The sequence below is a fragment of the Corvus hawaiiensis genome, chromosome Z (genome assembly GCF_020740725.1).
Source record: "Corvus hawaiiensis isolate bCorHaw1 chromosome Z, bCorHaw1.pri.cur, whole genome shotgun sequence".
Taxonomy (NCBI): Eukaryota; Metazoa; Chordata; class Aves; order Passeriformes; family Corvidae; genus Corvus; species Corvus hawaiiensis.
This window is the reverse complement of record NC_063255.1, coordinates 37935649-37941648: the sequence shown is the minus strand read 5'-3', so window position 1 is coordinate 37941648 and position 6000 is coordinate 37935649.

The following is a 6000-nucleotide window of genomic DNA, read 5'->3' as shown; positions in this document are numbered from 1 at the left end:
ACCTGTGAAACAGCCAAACTTTCAGGAGGGATGGAAGCCAATAGAAATTTTGGGAGTTTTTTTCTTTCTTTTCCTTTGCATTAAGTATATAGCTAATGCAAACTAGATTAGATGATAAACAGTTTTAAGTGTGACTGCTATGGCCAATTAGACCATTTCCTAAGAATAGATTTAAATGCTTAACTAATATTTTGTATCAGAAATTGAATCTTTTGTTCATAGTTGTTGAAAGAGGACCACAGTAACTTTAAATGTGACAAAAAAAGGAAATAATATGTTGCATCAGTTAAGAACATTTTTCTGAACATGAACAGAATAAATTCTTTGTCTGTTGTATGTACATATATGGATGATAAAATTTTAAAATGTTTTGTGTGTCAGATATATCAACTAAATTCATGCAAGGAGCTATTATATCCCTAGTGATTACTAAAAGATCCTTCACAGAATGTATTTTATGAAGTCTTTAACTTGAATACAAAATTTCTTCAGTATAAGTTTGACCTATGATAAAGTTGATTTAGAATTGGTTTACCCAGAAATAATCTTTCTTTCTGTCAATTGAGTACAAGATTGAATATGCCCAAAAAATTCTTCAGAGCCATGTCAGTGTGTAGGTGTGTTCTCAAAGCACATCCCCATACTTAGCTCTGCTCCCTGGACTGTCATCTTGTCTTCCTTCCCCTTCCTCGTGTACACAGAAGTGTTAGTGGACAGGTGTGGGTGATGGTCACTAAATGCCCTGTTCCTGACCTGTGATTATGGCCTTCTTGTGTCAACTGCTACTCTTCAGGACCTTGCTGTCTGCACAGTGTAGGTTAATGGATCTTGATGGATGAAGCACATAGATATGGGGAAAAGCTGCCAGGAGGTGGCCCAAGAATGTTTTTGACAGAAGAGACCAGCCTGTCTTTTATTATTCTAGCTACAAATCTGGATGGATCTGATCCTGACAGGACTGGCATCACTGGCAAATGAGTAACAGATGAGGAGACAGCTGAGGTACTCAGTAACTTTCTTGCCTCAGTTTTTAATGACCATGTCTCTTCCCACACCTCTGCCACAAGTGGACTTCAAGATAGGGACTGGGGGAGCAAAATCCTTTTGTGCGTAAGGCTCAGGTTCATGAGAACCTGAGGAACCTGAATGTACTTTAGTTTTTGGGACCTCACATGAAGTATCCCAGAGTCCTGAGCAAATTAGCTGAGGTAGCCACCAAGCCACTCTCCATGATATTTTAAAAGTAGTGGTAGACTGGTGGAGTTTCAGGTAACTGGTAGAAGGGAGACAATGCATGTGTCTTTAAAACAGGTAGAAAGGAGGACCCTGGGAACTACTGACCTGTCAGCATCATTTCTGTGCCTGGGAAGATCATGGAACAGATCCTCCTAGAAGCTACGCTTAGGCACATGGAGAATGGGGAGGTGATTCAAGGCAACCAGCAAGACTTCATCAATGGAAAGTCCTTCCTGACTGACCCAGTGGCCTTCTGTGATGGAGTGACTCCATCAGTGGACAGGGGAAGTGTAATCGATGTCATCTACCTTAATGCCTTTTTAGTAGGACCAGTTGTGGTAGGTAAAGGGGTAATGGTTTCAAACTGAAAGAGCATATATTCAAACTAAATGCAAGGAGGAATTATTTTTATGATGAGGCTAGTGAAACGTAGGAACTCATTGCCTAGGTACATGGCAGATGACCTATCCCTGGAAACATTCAAGGTCTGGCTGGACAGGGCTCTGAGCAACCTGATCTAGTGAAAGATGTCACTGCAGGGGCATGGGATTAGATGGCTTTCAAGATCCCCTCCAACACAAAGTATTCTAGAATTCTATGATTCCATCAGACAACAGAGGATAAGGACAACCTTCTTCTGCCAGGTTTGCAGAAGAGTTAATAATTTCATTAAATGAATCAGCAAAATTAGGAACTATTAAGTATTTAAAGGTTATTTATGTCTGAAATGAGACCTAAGCAGCAGGAGGAAATATATTTTTTGCTTTCCCCCTGTGTTTAGAAATTTTTTGTCTTGAGGGAAGATTATTCTTGTCATCATTTGTGTCATTTTCACTTCTGATCAGGACAACACAGCATCCACGGGGCTTCACCACTCAGCAAATATGTTTGCCGTCCTACTTCATGTTCAAAGCAAGTATTTTTTTTCCTTTTTTTTTTCCTCTCTCTCCAGTCCTTTCTATAGACTTACTGCTCAAACTTTCTAGCCATTATGTTTTACACATATGTGAAAATTTACCATATCAATCTCATCTGGGAAACTACATAATTTAATGGGATGAGAGAACCTGACCCTATTGGACTGTACTATGTATCATTTGCCTTCTGGCTATGAATACCATTAATGCTGTACATTTGCTGAACTTGCTGTACATGTCTTTCAAGCAGATGTCAGGCACCTGAGTCGGTTGCTGACTTTCTTGTCAGAGAGCTGCCTCGTGGATGAAGGCATTGGATGATTGTAGAAGTTCCTAGTGGAAGTGCATTAACTTGAGTGCTTCGGACTGGTAGGGTGAAGACAAGAAAGTATAGAAATCTCTGAGAAGTCCTTAAGTGGATTGTTCTCCTGTTGCATCTAACCTTTTTTCAAATTGTGCCACAAGTCATGTAGATATTCTTGGGGCCTTGGAGTCAGCAACCAGAACACACTTTGGTGAGTCATGAGTGCTTAGCAGCTCTGAAAATGAAAAGCCATACGGACCAAGGAGACTGCTGATGCAGGGAGTGCAAAAATCCCTCTTACGTGCTGGTGTTAAGGTAACTACATAAATCAATGACCCTATAAAAGAAATAGGCCTGAAATAGTAACCTCCTTCAACATAAAGTAAGCCCCATGAAATCAGTACCAATGGCTCCTCTGATCCTGGCAATAAGGCTGCCAGTGCCAAGAGTGCAGCTTGAATCTCTTGTTACTCCCCCATTTGACTTCGTACTCATGATTTTTTGTAGGTGGTTGAGAGACATATGTGATTCTCATCAAAAACCAGATCTTGTTTATATTCATCCTTTGTAGGTGTTTTTCAATAGTCCTGCCACTATTTTGAAATTAAATTTTAAAAAACATTTTAAGGGAGTTCACCATTTATTTTAAATGACATTGAGGCTTTTTTGGGAATTTGATTGACAGTACCTCCTCTTTACAATGGTGAGCTCCTACTGCATTCTCTCAAAGTGACTACATTTATATGACCACTTCCTCCTTTTCTGCCATGGTTTTGACATTTTTGAAGTTACCTGCCAACATCTGTGTGAGCCTGTGTCCTTGAGCAGTTCCTCTAATTAGCTGCACCAGGTGACTGCACAGACCAAGGCAAAAAACCGTGAAGTAATATAGAATGTGCAAACCTAACACACGTGTTAATGACTCCTTCTTCAACTAACACAGGCTCTATACCCTGTGACTTCATGTCTGTACCCATAATATCTTCCCATGTGTTTTGTACATATCACAGTATTTTTAAGCCTCACTAAACAAGAAGAAGGGACGCTTCAGGATTTCACCATGTACTACATGCACCATGTACATATGAAGACACTGGCCTCTCCTTTCCAGATTTATCCTTGGAGTGAATTTCCAGGCTTGTGGTCACCATAACCACTAATGCAGGGAGAAATTTGGGGAGATTTTTTAACCAGGTTACTCAAAAATGGTTAAAAACCATCTTAGTTGTAGATTCTGGGTTGTTATTTCTTCCTGAAACACAAATGCTGGTGGAGAATAAAAAAGGGAGCAAAGAAGAGTCCTGCAAGCCAGTCTATGGAGAAGCATAGACCCTTCAACGAAAATGAAATTATATCCACTACCTATAAAATCATCTGTTGCAATTTTCAGCCGTAACTGAAAAATTCCTTCCTGTTATGTTACATTTCTGTTGGTTGGATTAAGGATGAGCAATAGCATTTACCAGGCTTAGAAGTATGTTACAGCTCCTGCGTTTTTTCTTTCCTAAATTGCATCTTAAATCTGACCTTAAAAGAAGAGCTACTAAAATTTCCTGTTTAATCAACTCTTGCAGCTGACTCTGGCTCTTAGAGCTGATCTTTGCCTACCTTATTTTCAGGCTGTTCCTGAAACTCAGGTGCCTTGGCTCTTCTTGGTGCCTTTTCTTTCTAGAATGAGAAGAAATCAGATCTGGGGTCTTTTGAGTTTAATCTGATTTTGTAGGAGAGGGAAGACTCTGTGGGAGATGACCCTTCACAGATCTGTGAGCATGTCAGCTCCGTGTAACAGCTGGAAACATTTTGGGCAGAAAACACTTTTACATATCAAAATTGAAGATAAGTTGTCTATGCTATTTGGAAATGAATCTGTAGCACTTGTGGGATGTATCTGAATTTGCAGGGAGGCTGCAGCAGGGAGAGAACAAATAGGTAGTGAGACACTATTATAGCAATATATGAAAGATTCTTGGAAGAAGAGATAAAAACATGTAGGCTTTTGTGCTGCCTTAATTTTAATGGGTGCACAGGTGTGGTATTGGCCTAGCTGTACCCTTAAGGATATTGTATGATGTTGGAAAATGGACATCCAGCAAAGATTGTTCACCAATTTACTAAAAAATTGTTCACCACCCAGAGCATCATACAGTTTTTCCTCACCTTAATAATTCTGTGATTTGAGATATGCTGCCATAACTAACATACTAGTCTATTTTACTCTTAATTCCTGAAAATGTTATCACAGGCAAAGCTATTTACTCATAGCTTTTTATAAGGTTAAAGCAACCCTTTCGTTTGCCTAGCAGCAGTTCTCATCAGTATTCAGGAGCAGAAAGACACAGTAAAAGAGACCAGGCAGCATATATGACAGTGCCCGTTTCATTATATTTTGAATTATTAAAGAAGTATTTTTATTATATCTAAGATAATCACATATGCAGAATATCAAGGTCAGTGCATGAGAGTGTTAAGGAAAAATAATAAGCGTCACAGATAACTAATTTATCTCTCAGGAATGTTATTTCACACACTGACACATTTTCCTCTTTATCATCAATCTATAAGACTGAGTTCTGTGAAGTGCTTTAATTAACCTATCATCATGTACTTATTTATGGTGTCTCCAAATGATGTTATCAAAATATAATAGTCTTTTCTTCTACCTCAACTCTATAAAATATCCTAAGACCTGAATATTTTACAAACAAATATTTTCAAGCCTATTTTATATGTTTATCTCAAAAAGCTGTCAAACTTTAATTGCCCGCAGCCAGGGAAAGCATATGCTCTTGAAAAGTAACAAGTCCCTGTTACTTCTTTTCATCTGGCTATCTGATAAAATTCCTTTAAAATTAGTATTCAACACCTTAGGATCCATGCACACAGAGCTGGTATAATTTGTCTTTCTGACACACTTAACTCAGCAAGTGGGTTCCTTAGTCTCTTTGATGGAACAGTAAGATTAAAGGTAATTATTTCACTTTGTCCAAGACTTTGCACAGTGATACAAAAATCACTACTCATCCCTGCAGTAGATCAGATCAAGCTTATTCACTCACTGAAAGCTTGATTTAACATGAGTAGAATGGCGATATGAAAAACACTTGAAAAAATTATACATTATTTTCCATAATATTTTATAAATATTATCTGTGAAAACATTTATGTAATTGTATACTCCTTTTACCAGCCCAAGATTTTTCTTTTTCCTAATTGCCTAGGAAAAGCTGTCTCTCATCGATTCTGTAGTAAGTGTAAGAACAGTCTTTGCTAAGTGTTGACAGTATGCTCAGCCTTAGTTCATACAGAAAGATACATGGTCAGTAGTGAAAGCAGCAGATAATAGTGGCTTCATCTTTTGAAAATTACATTTTAAAAACTCACACCTTGCATTCAAATACTTGCTTTGGGAATGTTAGTTTTTATCAGTACTGTGAGGCTCAGGAACTCAGTCATTACTGCTTTATTCAGTCTCACACTTGCATCTGACTGCAGTTTAAGTCAGTGTTATCAACTTCTAATGATGCCATCTCCTGGTGACTGTTG